Source organism: Triturus cristatus, chromosome 10 (assembly GCF_964204655.1).
Source record: "Triturus cristatus chromosome 10, aTriCri1.1, whole genome shotgun sequence".
NCBI classification, from domain to species: domain Eukaryota; kingdom Metazoa; phylum Chordata; class Amphibia; order Caudata; family Salamandridae; genus Triturus; species Triturus cristatus.
In genome coordinates, this window is record NC_140593.1 from 89,272,442 (window position 1) to 89,296,963 (window position 24,522).

General features: G+C 45.8%; 1 long non-coding RNA gene across 2 annotated transcripts in view; it reads right to left on the reverse strand.

The window, feature by feature from the left end:
• The window catches only part of LOC146788909 (uncharacterized), a 41,272-nt gene that overhangs the window by 13,714 nt on the left and 3,036 nt on the right, over positions 1–24,522 (reverse strand). The window contains exons 2-3 of one of the 2 annotated variants that reach the window (XR_014969724.1): positions 21,977–22,194; positions 10,742–11,904 (exon numbers count right to left, since the gene is read on the reverse strand). This is a non-coding gene — a long non-coding RNA (uncharacterized LOC146788909). Of the gene's footprint in view, positions 1–10,741; positions 11,905–21,976; positions 22,195–24,522 lie in introns of those variants that run through there. The other variant, XR_014969725.1, reaches the window with a different exon arrangement.

Here is a 24,522-nt window from a genome sequence, read left to right on the forward strand (position 1 = left end):
ACAGACACACAGCACAGAATAAAGTTCCATATAGCTAGTGTGGTCTAGCCCGGTTTTATTTAGGAGTGACGTGGGTCCTGATCAGACTCAGTCTCCCTTGTCCTTTTTGGGTCGACACTCACTTCATTATTTATAGGAACATCGACACAGTTTAGATTATTAGTTCCACCATACACTAGTCAGTTAAGGTTCACATTAGAATTTTTGACTTATCCCTTTCTTTAATTTGGACGGCAGGGGCCTATGATGAGAACTTGAGGTAGCAGGCGAGTACCTGTCTGCACATCCTCGATGGGGTTACTTCCGTGAGGCACTGCCGGCCCTCTCACTTTTTTCCACCTCTCTCCTGGCGGTACCACGTCATTGGTACCATTGGAATTCTCTTTTCTCTAACACGTTAGCGGGGAAACAGATTACTAGGGAAACACCATTGTTAATACACGTAGATACTTAGGAGTTTTAATAGCTAGTGACACTAGACCCATCAGAAGACTGGCAAGCAGTGCCATATAGAGGGTGCAAATCGAAATAGGTTTTGTAAGTACCAGGGTCATTGAGTAGTAAGTGGTCACTGTGCGTATAAAGATAAGAATTATTGTTCAATGCAGATCTTGTTGTGTATATGATTATGAGTGGGGGGTGACCTGCCTTTTAGACCCCCTTGGCTCCAGTCCTGTTGATGCATATCCTTGATCACCTGTGACAGTGCAGAGAGACATGAGTCAGTTGGTTCTGCATGATGTGTTGGCAGGCTCACTGGTTCATTGGTGTGTGACGTGTGTGACTTGGTGATTCCTGTTTGACATGTACTGCTTGTAGCAAATTAGCGGCATCAATGTGTATTACGTAGCCTCACTGCTGCTCCTCCCTCCCCTCGAGCCCATTTACTAGTGTGCGCAGCGCAGTTGCATCACTAGCACTCCTACGGCACCCCATAGTCATGCCTTTCTGCTCATGTCCACAAGCCTGACAATGACACTGTGATGTTGTGCGTTGAAGGTGGGCAGCCACGTGTGTGTAGGCCTATGGTAAGGATAGGGCGGACACAGATGTAGAGTTCATGGCTGGCTGAATTTGCTATGCCGTTGAGGGTAGACCTTTGGCTTATGCTGTGGTAATAGCGACACACACAACAGTTGGCATGTATGATCCCGGACCCCGAGCGGGCTTGCGCTCCCTCATTAACCCCTTTGACTGAGCCCACACTCCGGGGGCATGCTACATTGCAACATTGTCCATTGCGGGACGGGTGGGGCCAACACTTCAACAGAGACACACGCATTAGTTACTTCCTTTGCAAGGCCAAAACTGAACTACGCCCAGAGCCCCGGGTAGATGAACCACACCTTACGCTGGACTGACGAACGCGAGCCCACTCCGCTTACGCTTACAGGGGGGTATGACACAGCTACATGGCCCAGGTATACCCCACTGCCTGAGGTGACATGGTTGCGTCCGCTGTACACAGCACAATGTAATGTGGTAGGGCCCAGGGCCCTCAAGCATACATAATGACTACACGGACACACTTAGGTAGTTTGTGGAACTAGCTACGGGCATGTGCGCCTGGCTCCTTTTATTGCCAGGGTCACATGTCCAGTGACGCCTGTGCTGGATGGATGCAGGGTGAGTGTAAGCCACCCCTCAGGGGGAGGTTGGGTCTGGCAACAACTACAACAGTGATCAGACAATCAGATTTTCAAAGTTCAAACAGCAAGGGTCCATGACTTGAGCTGCACAGAGTTAGTGGCCCCGGATGCACTGCGGCCGGCACAGGCACACCGCCATGGGACGGTGACTTGCAGTGCACTGAGGTAGGGCCACGAGAATTGAGCGGGTCCTTGTCGATGTCCAAGGTGAATGTCACGGAATGTTTCGGGGGACAGTGGAAGGTGTTCTTCCAGGGCATGATGCAGAGGGCAGAACCAAGCAGAAACAGGCAATATGGAGGAGATGAATGCTACAGACTCATTCTTAATACCAAGTCAGTATCAGCTACATGATGATGAAGACAACCCCCAGGCCTTATACGCAGACGCCACCAAAGTTCAACCAGTGAGTGTCCATGGATGTCGGGACACAAAGTTAGTGGCACCGGAGCTGAAAGGGGATGCAGTCTGCGATGAGGCCTGTACAATGATATAAACTCTGCCATAAATAAATCAAGACTCAGTTCCAAATGTGTGACCTACTCGACCACAGTGTAAGACAGAGGCAGTGGTCAGCAGGACCCCACAGCCATGTGTCGTTGGCTTGCGATACACAGAGTTAGTGGCACCAGAACTGAATGGGGATGCAGTCTGTGATAAGGCCTGTACAATGGTATAAACTCTGTCATAGATAAAACAAGACTCAGTTCCAAATGTGTGACCTACTCGAGGGAGTATAGGCTGGAGGCAGCGGTCAGCAGGGGCTCACAGCTACGTGTTGTTGGCTTGCGATGCACAGAGTTAGTGACACCAGAGCAGTTGTTGGTAGTGTTCAATCACCTTCGTAACGATGATCCTTTTTTCCTCATGACTGAACCGCGTCTTCCTCTTACTCCTCTCCTTACGTACAATGATATGAACACTGCCATTGAGAAATTAAGACTCAGTTCCAAATGTGTGACCTACTTGACCACAGTGTAGGCCGAAGGCAGTAGTCAGCAAGCGACCACAGACGTGTCGTTGGAATGCTATGCACAGAGTTGGTGGCACCACATCGAAGGGAGTACAGTGATATCAAACGTCCCATTAACATATTGAAGTCGGCCATCATGATATCAAGAATCTGTTTCACATGTGTGGCCTACTAGACCTCACTGTAGGCCGGGGGCAGTGGTGGGGTACGTCAACGAGTAAGGAGTGCTGGGGCCTGTGTCACGGAAGCCAGCGTTGGTCTGAGGAGGCTGCCAAGGTCGCGGGCCTCGGGCTTGGAGCTTGCACCGGAACGTGGTGGGCCCTCTTTGACACACGCTGGTGTTGGCAGGTGAGCAGTGAGGCCTGGGTGCGCAGGGGTGGGTAAGACGAGCCTGGGGATCAGCAGCCCGGTGTGCAACAGGTGCACAGAATTGCAGTCAACACCTCTCACGGTGTCGGCCTCGTGGAGGGGTGAGAGGCGCCGCCCTGGCAGACACTTTGGCCATTCCTGAAGAGAATCACGCCCAGAGCTACATGCTTTTTATTCACACCCCTACTCTAGCCTGGCATACGCCAGCCCACTATGCTCACGCTTACAGGGGGGACGTAAAAAAGCTACATTTCCACGATATTCCCCACTGGCTGAGGTAACATGTTTGCGTCCACTGTCCGCTGCACTCCAACCACCAGCAGTATATGTCGACATGGACATGTCTGTGGTCTGCATTCTGCAGTCTGGCCAGCACATCCACACCACACTTGCCATTGTGTACATTCTTATTCATGGGTCACTTGCCTCCTTCGCACATGCCTGGTTCCGACCTCTCCCCACATTCTGCTATTGTGTGGCTGAGGTGCCATGCCGTTGATGGCTTGTGTACATGGCTAGCCCATGTTATCACAGTAAGTCGTGCTGTTGTGTCTGGTAGGTGGGCATGTTGTTTGACATGTTGTATGTGATGTTGTAACATGTGCATTCCCACAGTTGTGAGTTGCATGATTGTGGAGTTGAGGTGTGTGGTGTGTTCATTTGGTACTTACCAACGAGCAGTGCATTTCCGTAGGTGCCATCCTGGAAGCGCTGGTTGATGATGGCCTGTTGGAAGATGTAGGAATCATGCACGCTGCCTGGGTAGTTAGTGACGACATTGGTGAAGAGTCCCCGGTGGTCCACTATTGCCTGCACATTGATGGAATGCATGTGCTTTCTGTTGCGGTAATTGTGTGCAGTGTCAGCAGGGAGCACCAGTAGGACATGTGTGCAGTCAGTTGCCCCCAACACGTGCGGGAAGCCAGCTATGGTGTAGAAGCCTTGTTTGGTCTCCAGCTGTTCCTGCTCAGTGTGGGGGAAGTGAAGGTGCTGGGGTACCAAGAGGATGATGGCATCCAAGACAGTTGTGATGAACTTGGATAGGGCTGGTTGTGAGACTCCTCCAACTCATGCAGTTGTTGGTTGGAAGGTCCCAGAGGCCAACAGGTGCAGCACAGCCAGCAGCTTTGTCTGCGGAGGGATGTTGGTTGTCTGCTGTGATGGTACCGTCAGCAATGACGGTCAGCATGCGGAGGATGGTTGTCCTTTTGAGCCTGTAGTGGGCAATGACATCCTCTGGTGTTAGGTCTATGAGGCTGGTGCGTTTTCTGAAGGTCCGCTGTTCTTTTCTGCGCTTCCCCTGAGGTAGTTAGGGGAGGGGGATTGGGGGTATGGGGGGGAGTCCGGGGGGGTGTCGGGCCTGGGAGTGGTGGTGGTGGATGTTGTGGCCCTCTTGAGGCTCCGAGCTGCATGATCAGTAGCTCCATGGCATCTGTTGTTCTTCAGGTTTGGCTCTGGGCTGGGCTCCCTTTTATGGTTCCGGTTGTCATCTGACTTTACACCAGGTAAGAGCAGTTGTTAAATCCCTGCTGCTAACGCTCCTTATTGCCTGTTTTGGGGTCTTATCGCCGATCTGGCTGGCCGTTGTGAATGTTGCGGAGTGGTATTGTCGTGGCTTTTCGCATGGGAACGCCTACTCTGCATATCATTAGCGTTAGTGGCCAGGGTCATCTGTGGCGATGTTTTTGCTGCTGCTATCGCAGGAAAACTGGTGATATCGGCTGTTAGCACCAGCTTGTGTACATGGCGATAAATTTATCGCCACTTTGGCTGCGATAAAGTGCCGATAACTCAGCAATTAGTCCTTGAGAATATGCCCCTATGTTCTATAAATGTCATTACCTTGGTATACTTCCAAAATGTTCCATTAAGTCTTCTCGATACTGTAGATCTCTTTGAACCAGGTCAACCATTTTTCAGTAGCACACTTCGATTTGGTGTTTCCAATCAAAACAATGATTTTTTTAAATTTACAAATTCCTTTTTGGGAGTTCATGAACTTTTACTGGCTCCTAAAATGAGACTTTGTATGGATATCGATTCAGTGTTTGAAAGGGGCATGTTTTGAGCGAGTTCTCAAAATTCTGAATCAGTATGTTATTTATCAAGGTTTTGAGACCAAAATACAGTTGCACAGGATTGAAAAATTACCATCTCCGAGCTGAAGAGCCAACCGTTTTGAGAATGTTGAAGAGTCCCATCTGGACACGTTCGTCTGTTGAATTGAAACAAAAATGTATTGCGGAGCAGACAGTGATCCATGTCATCCTCTTTAACCCTCCTATATAGCCAGCATCCGATGTGATATATTAAAAAGGTTGTAATAACAAAATATTGACTATGTATTTAAACGCTGCATTACTTATTGTATTCATAGTACACAACTCACTTTAAAGACAACCTCTGCTGTCTGCTTCATCCTAGGAATTATGTGATTGGGACATAATTTTTTATTAAAATATAAACTCTTTCGTTATTTGTTTTTACTATTTTTTCTTTTTATAAAGTAAACTAGTGAAAGAGTCTAACACCTTTAATACTTCAGTGGTGTTACCCCTGCAGACTTGTGTGTGTTCCAGTCATTTTCATCTATTGCCTCTTCCATGTTAGTATGTTGACCCGACACCAGGCTTACCAAGCTCTCCCTGTGTCCAGTCCACCCCAAGAGCCCTCTCCCCACTTAGGCCTCCCCATTCTGTCCCCTAAGCCTCTGAGACGATTCTCCCTTCATTTACCTCTACTACTAGTGATTTCCTCAAGGTTCCTATATCTTTGGGGATTTCTGGGGATACCCTCGCCCCTCAAACACCACACTTTCAGCATCAGTATGATTAAAATATGAATTTACTCATTGTATTTAAAGTTATCAATTAGGTTTTCTTGAAGAATGTTCTGGTTCTCTATGTTCAATCACAGCAGTTTATTTACCATGAGTGTATGAATACTGAAAGATAGTTTACTATGCAATATATTGAAAAACAATTTGTAGAAGTGCTATTGGACGTCTTTCTGAGCGAGTTGGCCGGTAGTTGCTGGTCGAACTTGCCTTCAAGTGAGGACTCTCTTACCTCCTTGACCAGCATTTGTTTGACACCTGAACACGAGGGCAGTGACTTTTCAGCTAAGGTGTTGGTGGATGTGGCCATGATGATTGAGGGGCACATATCACTATGGTCAATGTGCACAACATGAGAAGGCTCCTGTTGTCACTTGAGCTCAATACTTCGGTTTCTTCCGACTACAAGTGAGGAAGTGTGCAAGCAGGTTATTCCTTTGCTCGAGGTTGGGAATAGTACAGTAACAATACATGACAGCAAGGAACTAGGGTGAGCCACAGTAATTGAAACAGAGAACATAATTTTTAATGGCTTGTTTTAGTGGGAGACCAGTTACTAAGGGCCTGATTATGAGTTTGACGGTCCCACCTCTGCCACCTCGACAAATTCACCGCCAGCCAGTTGGCGGTCTGACCGACATATAATGTTGTTAGTTTATGGAACGAAAGACCACCGGAACACCACCACCAACACCGGCAGCCATTTGGAGACTGCTGCTGTGTCGGTCAGGGGAAAGCAGCTGTCATAGGGCGGTACAGAGACGTTTCACCTCTGTTCGATTTATGAGTTGGCTTTCTGATGAGCCGACCATGGCAGTGGGACTGCCCACTTTGAGTCAGCAGAATTGAAGGATTTGGGGTGCATATTCACCCATTTCCTTTTCTTCCCTTAAGTCTCCGATGTGGATCCCTTTCTCTAGGTTCCCCCATCACAGCAGCATCGTGACCACCCCCAGAAGAGAACGACCCTATTGGTGCTGAAATCCAGGTACGTCCATTTGTACTATTTACCCATTGACTGGACTGGGCACATATCGTCCACACGCCAGCAATGGGTTGTACGTATGTTTTCACTTGTTTTATGCATATGTGTTCATTTAAGACTTATGCAGTCAAAATATGCACACATTCATCGACAAATATGAAAGATATTCACCATCATCAAAAAGACCGCTGCTGGCCCATTAGGAACATCGTAATATGGCGGGCGGGCGACTGCCACCGCAGCAGTCTTCTTGGGGCCGCCGATGCGGTGGTACACCAAACTCATAATCAGGCCCTTAGTTACATAAAGGTTTGATTAAAAAGTATCATTGAACAGATTGCTGAACATATAGTGATTCTTTGGATGTTCTTAATTAGTAAAACAAAAATAAAAAATAAGTGGCAGAGTCCCACTATTTTCAATGCCAGCTAACCACTGGCTCAATTCACTACTACTGGTACCGCTGCCTGCTGCCACCAATTGTTGTACAAGCAAAAATATTTATTTTTGTTTGCATATAAGATCAGGGGATCCTGTTTTCAACGGAAGACCCAAGCAATTATCTAACTAGTGAATTTGTAAAGTTGGAAATACGGAATGGTCACGCCCCAGGGGGTCTGAAGACAAGTATTCTGAAGTACAAATGTCTCTTGCGAGCTGCGTTCAAAGGGCCCAATTCACAAAGGGACTTATGACTTGTAAAGTTATGAGTGCAGATTCTCCACACTTGAGGTCAACTCTCTGTGTACTCTACCACCTGAATCCCTTCCTAAGTCTAATGATTTGCTCTAAGTCACCATGAGAATGTGCACAAAGGTCTGCAGCTAGAAGCTCTTGAACACATCAGGTGCCAATAGAGGTCTCAAAAAAAATTTGAAAAGTTAATAGAGGAAAACTGAGAATGGTGTTACTGCTCCTCTTTTGTACTACAGAAGAACGAGCGGACATGGCGGCAAAGGGAATTGGTGTACCAATGAGAGGTGATGTCTCGCATGGTCCTCACACTAGTCACAACAACTCACAATGTAACCAGAGGTGGAGGGAGACCCTGACCTGGTGGTGAAAGAAATTAATAACACTGGATCATCAGTTCCAAGGTAAAGGGAGAAAGGAACTTTAACTGGCACTTCGAAAGACTGAAGATGGTGCAATAAACACTCCATGGAAATGTGGACATGCTGGGAAAGCAGCCCTGCCTGAGGCCAGAAGTGAGTCACAGTCACTACAAGAAGAATCATCAGAAATAGCATGAGCAAGTTAGGAGTTATTGCCATACCATTGGCATTTTGAAATATCAGACATAATGTGTGTGTTTATTAAACAATCCTCATTTTTTTAATACTTTTGATATTAAATTTGGAACCTTCACCCTTAGGGGATTCATCGCCCACGTTTGTCTGCTCAGAAATGATCGCCAATAGCCATAAGTGACCCAAAGTGATCAACAAAAGAATAAACTTCAGTGTGTACTTGGTTTTAATGGCGATGGCCAGTGAGTGCAGTCGTATGACTGTCTGGTGACTAGGGCTGTCTCTGGATTGGGGAAGTTCCAGAAAGTTGTACAATGACACTAATATCAAAGGAAGTGATGTTATGTCATTCATTATTTTATCTTCCACCTCTCTAGGGTAGTGAAAATAGAAGTTATGAAATAAACTATAAACATTTTCTGGGAAGGGTTGTTTTCCAGAATACTGAGAAAAAAAATATTGTTCTGCATTAACATCATAGCTAAAATATCAACTACTAAACTATTGTGACGGTAGGTATGCGTAGGTAATTATAGATTTACTATTTTTAGCTCCACATCTGCTCACGTTGAAGATATACATCAGCAAGGTGTAAACGTACCCATATTTACTTACCTTCACATTATTTTTATACCCTGTGTTCTGGCTGCGATAATTTTGAAGTATTATATTTAAAACTGGATATTTTCAAGGCATGGCCTCTAAATTGAAGTTTGAGGATGGTCACACAACTAAGGCTCTGTGTGTGAACACATTTCCCCTTATACGCAGAATGGGAATAATCGCCATTCTGCCCTAATTTATTTTTATGTAGATGACTATATGTCTAAGCAACCTTTTCCTCTTTACTCTCTATTGTGAAAGTTTTCAACTGTGCATACTACACCCCTTCATTACCTGATCTACTTAAAGAGAGTAATATTTTTACCTGAAGTGTTGCTTCCACACATGAAGTTACTATAGGCTGTCAGGCGTCTGGTGCAGGGATAGCTTAGATCTTCTAGATGCTGCAAGAGGTCCTGTTAAGGACAGTACTCAACTTACCCTCGGTCAGGCTCAGGTCCCTTCCTTTGTTAGGGTTGAAACCCATCTGATTCTAGTGTAGTAGGTGTTTTGCTCCACACCAGATGGGAATGGAAGGCCCACCAGGGTCCTGTTCACTATGCCTGTGTGGAAAGTCAAGGCTCAATAAATGCTTCTTGTAATACTCATCTGCCTATTTTCTCAAACTCAAGGCTGCTGAGTGTGCCCTGCACAGGAGGCCTGCATCTGAATGGGACAACTTATTGCTCTTTACCATAGGAGCCCTTTTAAAGATGGCTGGATGCGTGTGTGAGTCTCACCTCCTTGTCCGATGCTCCATTATACTTTACAAATGCCCCTAACTCGCAGAGACTGTGAACAGCACCAGGATTTAAAGGGGTACATCTCTACTGACAAGCATCTCTGAAGGGTGCATGTTTTTACATGCACATATGTGCACAGCTCGTTTACTTCTGTGTGCGTGCCTTTGTGTTACAGACCTGTTAATGGGCATGATCCAGCGCTGGGCCAAACTCTTACCATTGATTTTCTGATGAGTCTTTTCCTAGTCTACTGAGAAGTGAAGGGAGTTATCATTTAGTCAAACACATCTATTAACATTGTAACCCATTTGGCTTCACAATGAGGAGCAGGATTCAGAGACTAAAGTCAAGGAGTTTTATTACAAGTTAGCAGTTAAATTAATGTAAATGATTCTCAAGACCGTGCTGTAAAGGTACAGAATAACAACTAGATAGCCAATGTTATGATTCGTAATGTACCCCAATATAGGCCAGGGTAGTCTCCTAACCTTTCACCTACATTGTTGTGCTGACCTTTTACCTTGTTAGGTGCTGCAGAAATGTGTGTGTTTCCATGAAAACTAGTCTAATTTATTATGCATGACAATTCTCATAATACCAGCAGGATTACCATCTTCTGCATAATAACTGTGTATAAGGTTCATCACTATCGTCCTCCTCGGCCAACATGACACAGCAAGGTAGACTCCCTGAGGGGAAACAGTCATTACATCGCATGCGTTACAATGCATGCGATTACAACGCGGTCGTTACAACGACCAAGTTGTTACATCGCAGTACATTAAATCGCAAGTCGTTACATCGACTTGCTATAGGGGGCGCGCTAACCTAAGGAATAGTATGATTTACTATTGCAATACCTTCCCTACTGTTGTGCACACTGGAGTTGGAATAGTAAATTATACTATTCCTAAGTCCAGGGTGCCCCCTACAGCAAGTTGATGTAACGACTTGCGTTGTAATGTACTGCGATGTAACATCACAGTCGGTGTAATGACCGCGTTGTATTCACATGCGTTGTAAACGCATGCGATGTAAAGTGCTATATTCCCCGATGGTACCTTTTGGGTATATAAGCTCCAAATCTTTGCTGAGGCAGGCAGAGGAGAAAGACTTTCATGCTGACACACTGACGTGAGACTCTGAGATTCCTGCACGCAGACACTACAACATGGAGTGATCTGACATTCCTTGCGGGGTCTCCATCTCGAGACCAAGACGGGTTCCTTCGCTCTCCCACATCAGGTAATGGGGTTGGCTCTATCCTAAGGGGATTTTTGGCAAATACACCTACATACATGCTGTGTACATTTAGGTACATCTAGTTAGGGTTAGCATCTTAGGAGTACGCATTATTACCGTCATGTACTTATATGCGAGCATGTAACCTTTGTTCTAGCACTATGGTAGAATTCTACCATCTATTTACTCTGTTGATGCTTATACCAGTGTACATCTGTTTCTGTGTTACGGTTGTTACAGCACATGTATTTTACACTAGAATGACTTTGCTTCAATAAAATCTTATAGGAAACGTCCCCATAGTTTTTTCAGTGTATCTCTCTGAGACAAAGTGAGCACGAATGACTGAGCAAAAAGTACTGTACTGTTTCCACAATCGCTGAGGGGTCAGAGTTCTCATGTTCGATAGTTGTACAAAACTATTCGCTCCTTAGTAAGAGGAGTCCACAGTGGCACTGTAAGCTAGCTGGTATACAGGTGAACATATCCGGTGGGAGTATCTGGAATAAGTCTGGACACCAATCCCACAGTTTATGTTGTCTAAATGCGCAGATCCTATATAGATTTGTAGGAACTACACAACACCAAACCTAATGAAAAAGTTCAGGTGCATCAGTATGAGAGAACCAAGAAGTTCAGTTAGAGTCTGATGCTCAGAGAAGAGTCTTCGATCCTTTTAATCGAGTAATGTCTAAGGCTGGCCAATTTAAAGTCTGAAATTATCAAAGTGATTAATTCTAAAGGAGTCTCAAAAAGTTGGGGAGACGCAGAAAATGAGAAAAATGTGGTAATGTGCGGAAAGGTGTTAGCATTGCTGAAGCTCGGTCAAGAGGCTTCTAGAGATAGGGAAATAAGTGTTAGCCTAAGCCACAATCAGCAAACAATGAAAGGGTAAAGCATAGAGGTCTGCACCTCTTAAAGTTCAAAGGTAAAAAGGCCAACTTCCACCTGTGAGACCTCCAGTTAATACCACACGAATCTTCAGGGTAACACCCCTTGTTCACACCATCAGGGGTTTCATTGTCCTTTCCAATCTCACGTTGTGAGCTGCAGCATTAGAAGGTTCTCACAGACCAGTCCTGTGAACGATATTGACCTTGGTGGGTACCAGCAACTCCTCGATACATTACTGAATAGGAACTGTCAATTAATGCTCTGGCTCTCCATGTTCTTCGTCTAGGTCCTCTTCTCAGGCTCTCTATCACTAGTACAGTGTTACATCTAGTCTCAAACTAACAAACCGTATGAACGCACCTGCAAGGAAAAAGACAAGCAAGTAGAAATGGAAAAACAGCATTTTATGCAAAAAGAAATACAGGCCTATTTAGATCAACTCTAACCATATGATTCAAAAGTGCACATTTAATAGGTGCTCATATGTGCACGTACAACTACAAATAAATGACACTTCAGTACATAAATTCAGCATTAGATTTAGGCTGCACTTTAAGTAAATGCAATGTAACTTCAAATGCATGAATACAAGTGTAAGTGAGAACTAGATCATGAATGCGAATGTGAAAACATTAGTGTACACATTTACAGAAATCTTTCCTGTTTCTGAAGTAAACACATTGTAATAGTGTGAGGATGGTTTTATCCAATCTCTACAGCCTTCATTTCTTTTTAATAAGGTTAAGGCACACAGTGTGTATGAAGTTTTAGTTTGACAGTGAATGCACTTCAGAACTGGATTGAAGTGCAATGGTTTACATTAATAACGTTAGGACACACAAAGTATGTAGTGCTAACTGCACGTATATATTGCGTATGTATGACATTTAAGGGTGGAGCCAAATTTCAACTGCTCCAGGCACCTCTTTAATGTAGGGTGATCAACTGGCATGGGTGCAAATTCAGGATGGAGAGTGTAAAAATTCAGGACAGAAGGTCAAAATTCAGGACAAAACTTCAGGACAAAAGGTAAGCTTTACAGACACATCAGTGCCATTGTGAGATGTAATGTGGCACGCATAGGATGTAGCTAATTGGGACGTGCAGTGCTGGACTAGAATGCAGTCCTCCGAGTGGCCAGTTTTATATGTCCGATCGCTTCAAGCATTCCATTTCTATTGAGCTGGTGATGACTGGTTTAGGGGCTGGTACAGTACAGTGTGATGGATAAGACCCATGGTGGACAGGTCTTGTGTGAGGGTAAGAGTATTAAGCAGGAAAAGGAAGTTATTAACCAGCCTGCATGATCTATAATTGGCTGTAGACTGCAGAGTGTTATGGTATTATTGTGGGTCAGAGTGGTTAGATAGGAGTGGACATTAGCATATAATGACCTGGCTAGTGGCTAGCCATCTATCAGACCTCCTTATTTTACCTGAATATTGGAAATAGTATATTGCTTGGGCTGTTTTATTTCAGTGAGCTGTAATCTGCAGATTCTCATTGATGCACAGACGTGTGCTACAGACTGGAACATGCAGTTTTATTGATAAAACTATATATCACACAAATGCTAATCAGTGGAAATGTGGTTTTTACAAATATGTATCGTTTGAACAACACCAAGTAAAGTGTCTTGATTGTTTTGTTCCTATTAAAACTCTGTTTCCAGCACACGTCTGAATTACAAACAAGTGGTCCATTTGTGGTTTCCTAACTGCTGATATGTTTTGAAACATTTGCACAGTTCGTTTGCAGATATTTAAACGTTGTGTGTTAAAAACAAACTGACAGCTTAATGCCTTTGTTTTCGCACCACCAATACAATTTGGGTAAATATGATGCATTCTACAACACATTTGTCATTATATATTAACTGTATTAGCTTCTAAAGCTTGGTAAATGATGACTTCAGTGTGTACCAGGATACGACAATCTTTGCTGGGGCTCTTCAATGATCCCCTCACTATCACCCTCCCACAGTGCCTCTCATCCCTCCATAGCCCCTCTCTCACATGTATTTAATTTGTTTTATAGTACCTTTCATACTGGTGCAGGGTGCCAGAGCTCTTTACATCGCATACAGAAACAATGAATCATACGTGTGTAAATCAGTCTATAGAAAATGTTACATAAGACAAAGGGGAATACGAGTCGTAGGATTCACGTCACCCATGCTGGTAGGCATTATTTAAGAGTGCTTGGTCTGGAGAAGCACAGACTCAAAATTCAGAACATAACACAGTGGTTAGCTTGGACTTTAATGATAAGAATGTATTACTACGCAAACAAACATTTTTAGCAACATCAGGATAATGAAAAACTGAGAAGAAAACATTACTTTATAACCTGTACCATGCAGTTTGCATGCAGCTCCTTATGGTAGTTCATAGCTCACTGTGTTAGATTACGATTGTAACTTATGAACTTCACAGCAACAAAAGAATCTCAGTGACAAAAGCAGTGCACATAAAGCACTGTTCTTTGATATACACGGTACACATTTTAACCCTCTGTGCTACCTTAAATGATTCAAAACTGCCCCTAAGCAAAACTCCCATCTCTATCCAGCAGGTACATTAGTTAACAGAGTTATTGAGACACTTTTATTGTTGCCCGAAACTGCTGGATATACAAGGAACTTTGCAGTGCCAGCCCCTAGTAACAAAACCTCCCCCCGCCCTTCCAGTCTCCCAGGGAAATGCCTGATGCCGGGAACGGCCAGTCTGGCCTTGCAGCCACCCTCCTGTGGTGCCCCTTATCTTCACATAGACTTGCTCTCATATGTATTTAATTTCTATTTAGATGCTACTCAGCCGAAGTATGTACAACCGGGTATTGGAGTGTGTTACATCACACACATATTATATAGAGACAATGACTCATAAATGTGAAAGACATTGTATAGGAAATGTTACTTAAGACAATGAGGGCTACAAGGTGTAAGAGTCAAATGTTATCCATACTGGTATGCAGTGGCATAGCATGGCCAGGGCCACAGGGGCGGTTGCCCTGTGTGCAATATTCTTAGGGATGCAAAATTTTAAAAGAAAATAAAATTGTGGTGGAAGGGACTCGAGTCACGTCGGTGCAATTGTCTACAAGTACAGGTTATGTTGTTTTCACCCATCCATCCACCCACCCATCCACTCATGAATCCATCCGTTGACCCTATCACTCATCCATCCTATCACTCATCCATCCTTTCTCTCATCCATCCTTCCATTCAAACTTTCACTCATCCGTCCATCCTGTTGCCCATCTACCTCCCCTTTCACTCACTCATCCATCCTTACATCCACCCTTTCACTCATCCATCCATCCATTCACCCTTTCACTTAAGAATTCATCAATTCATCCATCATTTCACTCATCCATCCACCCATTCACTCTCTCATCATCCAGCCTTTTACTTATCCATTCAGCCTTTCACTCATCCTTCCACACTTTTACACATCCATCCATCCACCCTTTACCCATATGTCCACCATTCCACCCATACATCCACCATTCTACCCATGCATCTGTTTATTTACCCTTTCTCTCATCCATCCTTCCACTCACTCACTCATCCATCCATCCATCCATCCTTTCTCTCATTAACCAGCTGTTCACCCTTTCACTCATCCATTCATCCTTTCACTAATCCATCCAGCCATTTACCCATTCCTTCACTTACTTACTCACCCGCCTTTTCACATTAATTATGTGTTGAGCCTTTGTCTGCAGAGTTGCATACAGAAGAGGCCCATGAAGAACTTCACTTATGCTGTAGTTCCTAAAGCAAAGGGTGGGGTGGGGGAGGGTTCACTATGCCCCTGCACATAAGGAATCTGAAAACTTAGAAGTCATGCATGATGCACAGTGCCAGGACATGAGGTGACTGTGACATGGTGTTTGTTCCAGGGCTTTTAAGTGGGTTGAAAAAACTTGAGGGTCTCTCCAAAGGGTGTGTCCAGTGTATTTAAGGGCGTGGCTTAAAACACATAAGCTAAAAATCTGGGCTTAGCATAGTGTGCTGCCCGTCTGGTATTCTTCTACTTCTGTTATTGCATCCAGATATATAATATATTACACCATAACAAGCCAGGGACTATTGGCTTTGTCAATGGTCATTAGTTGAATAAAATAAAAAAGCAGTAACTATGGCTTCCTTAATATTGAAAATGCTTCAGTTCTAAAATGATGAGACTGTGAAAGACCCATAACCCCTTCCTTGTAACTTCTTTCACTGGCTTCTTTACATGAAATGGATTCTGTACATTTCTTTCAATTCGTGAGGTGCAACATTTTTCTTTAAGTACTGTTAAAACAGAATGCCCTGACCTAGACCATGGCAGGAGGAGGCCACCACATACAATAACAGCCCAGACTGGCCCATTGTAATTCTGTATGTGACAAAGAGCCGGGAGACAGAATACAAATGGGCGGGGTGCGGCTGCTCTTGTGCTCAAAGGAAGAGTGCGGGTGGGCCCATCAGGGAGTTGAGGCTTCTAGCATGGGAGCTCAGAGGAAGAGTGCGGGCGGGCCCATCAGGGAGTTGAGGCTTCTAGCAGGGGAACTCAGAGGAAGAGTGCGGGCGGGCCCATCAGGGAATTGAGGCCTCTAGCAGGGGAACTCAGAGGAAGAGTGCGGGCGGGCCCATCAGGGAGTTGAGGCTTCTAGCAGGGGAACTCAGAGGAAGAGTGTGGGCAGGCCCATCAGGGAGTTGAGGCTTCTAGCAGGGGAACTCGGAGGAAGAGTGCGGGCGGGCCCATCAGGGAGTTGAGGCTTCTAGCATGGGAACTCAGAGTTAGAGTGCGGGCGGGCCCATCAGGGAGTTGAGGCTTCTAGCAGGGGCACTCAGAGGAAGAGTGTGGGCGGGCCCATCAGGGAGTTGAGGCTTCTAGCAGGGGAACTCGGAGGAAGAGTGCGGGCGGGCCCATCAGGGAGTTGAGGCTTCTAGCATGGGAACTCAGAGGAAGAGTGCGGGCGGGCCCATCAGGGAGTTGAGGCTTCTAGCAGGGGAACTCAGAGGAAGAGTGTGGGCAGGCCCATCAGGGAATTGAGGCCTCTAGCAGGGGAACTCAGAGGAAGAGTGTGGGCGGGCCCATCAGGGAGTTGAGGCTTCTAGCAGGGGAACTCGGAGGAAGAGTGCGGGCGGGCCCATCAGGGAGTTGAGGCTTCTAGCAGGGGAACTCAGAGGAAGAGTGCGGCCAAGGAAAGGCAAACTAATAGGAAATAAAACAAGCATTTACAATGCAATGGTCTCGGCATTGGTAAAGTTAGAGCTATTGGCATTGCTCATGACATTATTTTTGTTTATGTTTTTGTTTTTAAAACATTTAAAGAAACGGCATTGTCATGAGCAATGCCAATAGCTCTAACTTTACCAATGCCGAGACCATTGCATTGTAATGCTTGTTGTTAAGCCCTGACAGCGAACACCGACAGATGCAAAGTGGAGCCCACATAAGATCTATGCAGGCGGGCAACTAGAGCCAAATTTCGGGGGGGGGGGGGCTGAAAAAGATTTCGGGGGGGGGGGGGCTACGTCTTCCAGCCATAGGCAGAGTGGCTGTAAAAAGGGGCAGCCTTCGAGCCGAGACCTAAAAAGCCTGCCGAAGTCAAGCACCTGTCTGTGTCTGCCCTGCCTCGACTGCTGAAATTGAGAGCCTGTCGTGCAGGTTTTTAACACAGATCCCAGAACAGCAGTCCTGCCTCATCAAAGCTGCTGCAGGAACAAGTTCACCAAACACAACCACCAGCGTCGCCCAGCAAGTAAAGTGGGCCTTAGCCATGAGACAGTTAAACGACTGCATGCCCAGATATATATCCACCGCTAAAACACTGGACTTTTGCCCATATGGCAAGAACTGTTGAGTTCATCCAAGCGTTAGCCAGTAGGGAAATCCAGAGTAGAATGCACGTGTACGTGTACGATGCAACGTAGTCATTAAGAGAACTCAAGAACAGGGAAGAGAGAGCTGTCACAGAGGAGTTTGCAAAGAAGTTTGTTACCGTTCAGCTAAAATTTTACTGCCCGTTCGGTCACACATTCACTTCCCTTACACTAGCAGCTACTCACGTTTAATCCGCTTGAAAATGTAATAGTTCCCAATTTCCCACCAGCTAGCGGACTGTTTATAGTAACCTCAGAGGCACGTGCGTACTTCAAAGCCAATGAGCATATTCGAATTCTGTGCAGCTGCGTAGGATTGGATGAGGTGCCGAAAATGCTCCAATCTTGTGTCACTTTACAGATTAAGAGTCTTTTCCACTCTCAGACGACTGCCAGTATACATTCAGGCGTGGGATTGGCTGTCATGTGATTCGGAAGTAGCGCATCGGTGGACGAATTTTTATTCCCGCGGAGCGCAAAGTGAGCAAGTCGAAATATAATGTCAACGCTTCTGTTTAGGGGGCGATCCTCATCTCGGACTGCATAACTTGAGGTTTACGTAGCACCCCAAGAAATTCAGCTGATGGAGGAGGAAGCGCCCTCACTGCGGGTCACAAGGAGCACCCCAAAGCCCCTTGCTGATGGGGAGATCAGCAATTCGAGGCCCACAACTCGAAGTAAGAATAGCGCCCTTCAACCACCATGCTTGCTCAGACCAACAAGCACACCACCGCCTTTCTCCGAGGCAGAGCAGAAATGCCTCGGAGAAACGCAGCGTCCTTTTCGGATTCGGGGCGTGTTTTGCTGTTATCTCCTCCAGCCATTGGCTGGAGGAGATAATTAGACTTTCTGAAAAAAACACGCCCCCGATCCGAAAAGGACGGGGCCTGATCGGAGTGACGGGACCTCTTCTCCAATGGCTGGCCAGCATTCAAGAGGCCAGCCAATGGAGAACAGGGGAGAAGAGGGGCGGGTTCAAGCCCCTCTTCTTCAAGTCATTAAATCTCGGATCGAGACTGCGCAAGCGCAGCCTTCGAGCCGAGACCTAAAAAGCAGGTCCAAAGTTTGCTTGTGGTCGAAATAATTGTTCTTTATTCATGTAATATATTAAAATGTTTAAAATCCAAAGATCATACAAATGACTCTTTTAGCCAACGCATTTTGTCTCTGTCCAGACTTCTTCAGGGCTCAAAGTTCAATATTTGTGGATTCAATTATATTCCAATAGCAAACGGAAAGTTTCAATGACACAAATAAATATAGTGTCCCAATAATCATCTGAACTGGATGGTCATAAAGAAATAACAAGAATAGGCAGGGTGGCCAGCAGCAATCTGAAGCGTCCCTGTTCAAGAATATTAGGTGCAGGTGAGGAGAGGCCCTGGGCCGAGATTACAATCCGCAAACACCCCGCATTGCAAGGTCTGCGCGTCAGACTTGAACACTAAACCAGCCCTCCGCGCGCCCCACCCTGCGACGGTCGCGCCCTCTGCCCAGGGCACGCTCCCTCCTCCCAATGATGCTGAAAGAAGCAGATACCGAGGTGGGAATCCGTGCAAACCGGTCCTTCCGCTTCCATTCTTGGAGAGTACCATTTATGAGAGAGATCACTAAATGCTATTAATGCCATGGATGTAATTACGGCCCTTCCATGGCCAAGAAAAGCAACATTGCTCATTAGAGGCTCCCACCAGAGGAGTGCGGAGCAGGCAGTGCCAAGCAGCTCCTACGAGTCACAGCGGGCACGTGTGCCATCACGGACGCGGATATAGTTCCTAAAGCCACCAAAGCAGGGCATCCAAGCACTTCACCTGGTACAAAGTGTGGCTGCAGCAAAGCTGGGCTCAGACGCACATTTCACTAACTTTACAAAAACAATCGCAAAACTTTTACCCACGAAAACAACAGGTGTTCTAAAGTGCCATAGAGGGGGGCAAATGACAGGTCCTAATTCACCACATCTGGGTCTGCGGATACTTACTCCTACAGATCGAACGTAGCACTGCAGAACATCTGCAAGTATGGAGTATGTGTTTGCAACAGAAATAGGCGCAGGAGTGTGGACATAAAGGGTTCCTCGATTCTCAGGTCTGGGGACACTGGAAATGCCGTAAAAGCGCTCACAGCTGTAACTGTGTGGGAATATACAGATTTCAAGTGGTTTTCATCTCAAATGTTTTCATCTGTCTGTAGAGCTATGAAAAAGCACCATATATTCACTGGGTGAAACGAAAGTACTTTATCCAGATGGAAAAGACTTTTCAAGTACAGAAAACTAAAAACGATCTGTATGAAATTGCACAGTTTGAAGGGATTACATTCTGTGAATGGAGTGATATATAGGGCAAAGAAGCTTATTCCAGCCCATTGCATATTGAGAAATGTACTGGGGTCTGATGGGATGGGCCCCTCTTCTCGTGTCCGTTCTCCTAACTCTTGTCTCTCTCTCGCTGCTGAGCCCTCTGTTGTTTTCCCCAGGCCTCCATAGTCTCCCTCCCTGCTGAGTTTCTGTTGTCCCCCTTCCCTCTTTACTCCTGCCGCACTCCCTCCTTCCTTGGTTCTCTTGATAACCTTCTTGGCCCTGGATAATGTGTCTAGGCTCGTGCAGCTATTGCCTACCCATACCTGCCAAGTTTAGAAGATCCATGTGCTACTAGCCACTCCAGTCCAGGTTTTTCTTTGCATTCCTGGACTTGTAATTTTCCAGGATTTATGATGTTATAAACGAGAATCCAAGTCACAAAAAGCAAAGTTAAAACCTGCACTGGCTCAGTTAGTCGTGCATGGACCTGGAAACCTTGGCAAGGCAGCTTCGACCAGCGAGCTCTGGGGCTATGCGGACTGGGCACAGTCCATGGCTGAAGGCCACGCCCTGCATTCAGAACTGCTGCATTGTGGGTGACGGACATATTTATGGCTTCAAAAAGTAAGCACACTTATGTGATATTCTTTCAGCTGTAAACTATTTCAAAATTAGCTTACAGTCATGCAAACATTAATGTTCAATGTTCACAACCTGCATACATATTTCTTATTGCCTTAGAAATGGACACTCACCATAGTGGTCTTCGGCAACAAGACCTCAACATGGGATTCTAGCTTGTGGCCGGAAGAGCTTGGACAATCACTCACACCCACAGATCACGCAATAAATCTAGGGTTCATCCTAGATGACATGCTCAATGTGACAGCTCATGTCAACGCAGTGCGCACCTCCTGCTTCCACATCCTTCACATGCTGCAAAAGATCTTCAAATGGCTACCTCAGAACACCAGACGGACCGTCACAAAAGCACACATCACCAGAAGGCTAGACTACGGCAACAGTCTCTATGCAGGAATCTCCAAACAACTCCTTCACAGACTCCAGACCATCCAGAAACGCAGCCGCAAGACTCATACTCGACCTCCCATGCCGCACCCACATCACACCACTCCTCACAAAGCTTCACTGGCTCCCCATTCACAAGCGCAGCCAATTCAAACTTCTCACACACACATACAAAGCCCTACACTGCACAGGACCAGAATACCAAACAGCCTCATACACTTTCACTAACCCACCAGACACCTATATTCTGCCTCACTCTCACTCACACACACTCCCCACATCTGCAAAAGCAAAACTGGAGGTCGCTCGCTCATTCTCCTACATCACACCCAAGACATGGAACGACCTATGTCAACACATCAGAGCCTCCTCCTCACTTATTGAGAACCACAAGAAGCTGCAGACCTGGCTCTTCATATAAGCACCTCTGGACCAATCACCTACACACCTTGCCCATGTGCCTGGATACCCTCTCAGGTAATTAGTGAGCTATACAAATCAACATAACATAACACAACCGTGTTCGGTGTGTACTGATGTTGAGGTTGTAGAACCTTCAGCTTTCACTACATACGCACATAGATGCCAAACTCACATTTATCAGGCTCAGGAGATTGGGCCAAAGTCATTGAGGCTCCAAATTTCCCACAAGAGACCTCCCTTTTAGACAGCGTTCAGAATGCTGATTGGCGACACCCTGGAAACACATTAGTGCCAAAGATGCGTGTGGGTGCAATGATCGGCAAGCACTACCTCCACCACATCATCATCTTCTGTATTGCCCTGGCCCAGGGGATTGGGACCAGGTGCAGCAGGTGAAGGCGGCAGATGCTTGAGAACCACTTCCTTAGGATGGACAGCCTCAACTGGTCTTGCAGCAGATGGTCCCTTGGTGCAAAACCTAAAACTCCCACATATAGAGCTGTTGACCCTTCAGAAGAGCTCTGAAATTAGGTCTCTTGTGGAGACACTATTTCTGCGGTGCTGTAATATGCTTGCAGTTTTGAGCACCACAGTGACTTGTAAAAGTGCATGTGTATGAGTGAACCGCCAATGACCAAAGCACATACATGTCTTTCAGTGCTGCATTGGTCTTCAAAAACTTACAGTTTTGGAAAACACATGCAAGGTAAGTGATTTGTTTATTTTTTTATTTAATATTTTACTTATCCTGTTGTTTGTCAACTTCCACCACCCCCCTCCCACCCCACCGCTCTTACCTGTGTGGGCCGCCAATGCTCAGAATGAAACCAGAGGTGGAGAGATACCCTGACCTGGTGGTGAAAAAAATTCAGAACTCTGGATCATCAGTTCCATGGTAAAGGGGAAAAGGCACTCCAACTGGCACCAGGAAAGGCTGAAGATTGTGTAATAAGCACTCAGGTGGAAATGTGGACGTGCAGGGAAAGCAGCTCTGCCTGAGGCCAGAAGGGAGTCACTGTAATTGCAAGAAGAAACTTTGTAAACAGCATGAGTAAGCTAGGCCTTATAGAATAATTGCCATGCCCATCATTGAGGACATTTCACAAAGTAGTACAATGACACTAATCTCAAAGAAGGTGATGTTCTTTCATTCTAGTATCTCCCACTCCTGTAGGGCAGAGAAAACACAAGCTGAGAAATGAAATATAAACATCTCCAGGGAATGGTTGTTTGCCAGAATACTGACACAAAAATATTGTTCGACCTTAACATCATGGCTAAAATATCGACTACTGAAATATTGTGACGGTCGGTATGTGTAAGTTACTATAGATTTACTATTCTTAGCTCTGCATGGTACACATTCTTTACAGCTGACATTTTAACCCTCTGTGCGACCTTCGATGATTCAAAACTGCCCCTAAAAAAACCTCCCATCTCTATCCAGCAGGTACATTAGTCACCAGACTTATCAAGACACTTTTATTGTTGCCTGAAAACTGCTGGATATCAAGGAACTTTGCAATTTCAGCTCCCAGTAACAAAACCACCCCGTCCACCCTTCCAGCCTCCCTGGGAAACACCCCATGCCACAAAAGGCCTTTCCGACCTTGTTACCACCCTCCAATGGTGCCCCTCAATTTCATATAGACCCTCCCTCATGTGTATTTAATTTATTTTATAGTGCTACTCATTCGAAGTATGTATGTCAGGGTGTCAGAGTGTGTTACATCACCCACATATTATATAGAGACAATGACTCATAAATGTGAAAGTCAATGTCTAGGAAATGTTACTTAAGGCAATGAGGACTACAAGGTGTAAGAGTCTGATGTCATTCATACTGGTAGGCAGTGGCATAGCATGGGCAGAGCCACAAGTAAGGTTGCCCTGGGTGCAATATTCTTAGGGGTGCAAAATTTTAAAGAAAACAAAATGAGGTGAATGGACTCGAGTCACGTTGGTGCTTTTGTCTGCAAGTACAGGTTATGTTGTCTTCACCCATCCATCCACCCACCCACTTATCCACTCATGAAGCCATCCATTGACCATATCACTCATCCATCCTTTCCCTCATTCATCCTTTCTCTCATCCATCCATCCATCCATCCAACCTTTAACTCATCCATCCATCCTGTTGCCCATCTACCTTCCCTTTCATTCACTCATCCATCCTTACATCCACCCTTTCACTCATCTGTCCATCCATTCATCCTTTCACTTATGAATTAATCGGCCCATCCAGCATTTCACTCATCCATCCACCCATTCACTCACCCATCCTCCACCCTTACACTCATCCATCCATCCTTTTACTCATCCTTCCACCCTTTTGTAAAATTGATACTTGTATAGCGCACTACTCACCCGCAAGGGTCTCAAGGCGCTTGTACGAATACCGCTGTGGAACCCATCCTGGCTTTCCCTGTGAGGCGTCCACTCCTGGGCACCCCCAAGGTGGAGGCCAGGCATCCTTAGCGTTGTGGGGGCCGTTGGGGAGATTAAGCAAGCTATTGCCCAGAGTTGCAGAGTGGGACTCAATGATTGGAATGGCACCGAGGCGAGAATTATCAGGTCCGTGGAATTTTTGAGCCCAAGACCCCGCCGAGGCGGGGAATTGAACCCTGGTCCCGGGCTAGACCTCTGCATCAGGGTCTGCCGCTCCAATCATTGAGCCACACTTCTCCACTTTGCGCATCCATCCATCCACCCTTTTACCCATACACCCACCATTCCACCCATACAGCCACCATTCCACCTGTTCATCTATTTATTTCCCCTTTCTCTCTTCCATCCTCCCACTCACCCATCCATCCATCCTTTCATTATCCATCCATTCACCCTTTCACTCATCAATTCATCCTTTCACTAATCCATCAAGCCATTCACCCCTTCCTTCACTTACTTACTCACCCAACTTTTCACATTAATTATGAGCTGACCCTTTGTCTGCTGAGTTGCAGACAGAAGAGGCCCATCAAGGACTTCACATTTGCTGTAGTTCCTAAAGCAAGGGGTGAGGAGGGGGAGGGCTCACTATGCCCCTGCACATAGGGAATCTGAAACTTGGAAGTCTTGAATCATGCATGATGCACAGTTCCAGGACATGAGGTGACTCTGACATGGTGTTGTTACCAGGGCTTTAAGTGGGTTGAAAAAACTTGGGGGTCTCTCCAAAGGGAGGGTGTCCGGAGTAACTAAGGGAGTGGCTTCAAACAGAAAAACTTAAAATCTGTGCCTAGCAGAGTGTCCTGCCCGACTGGTATTCTGCTACTTCTGTTATTGCATCCAGGTATATAATACATTACACCTACAACGGACAAGGACTATTGGGTTTGTCAAT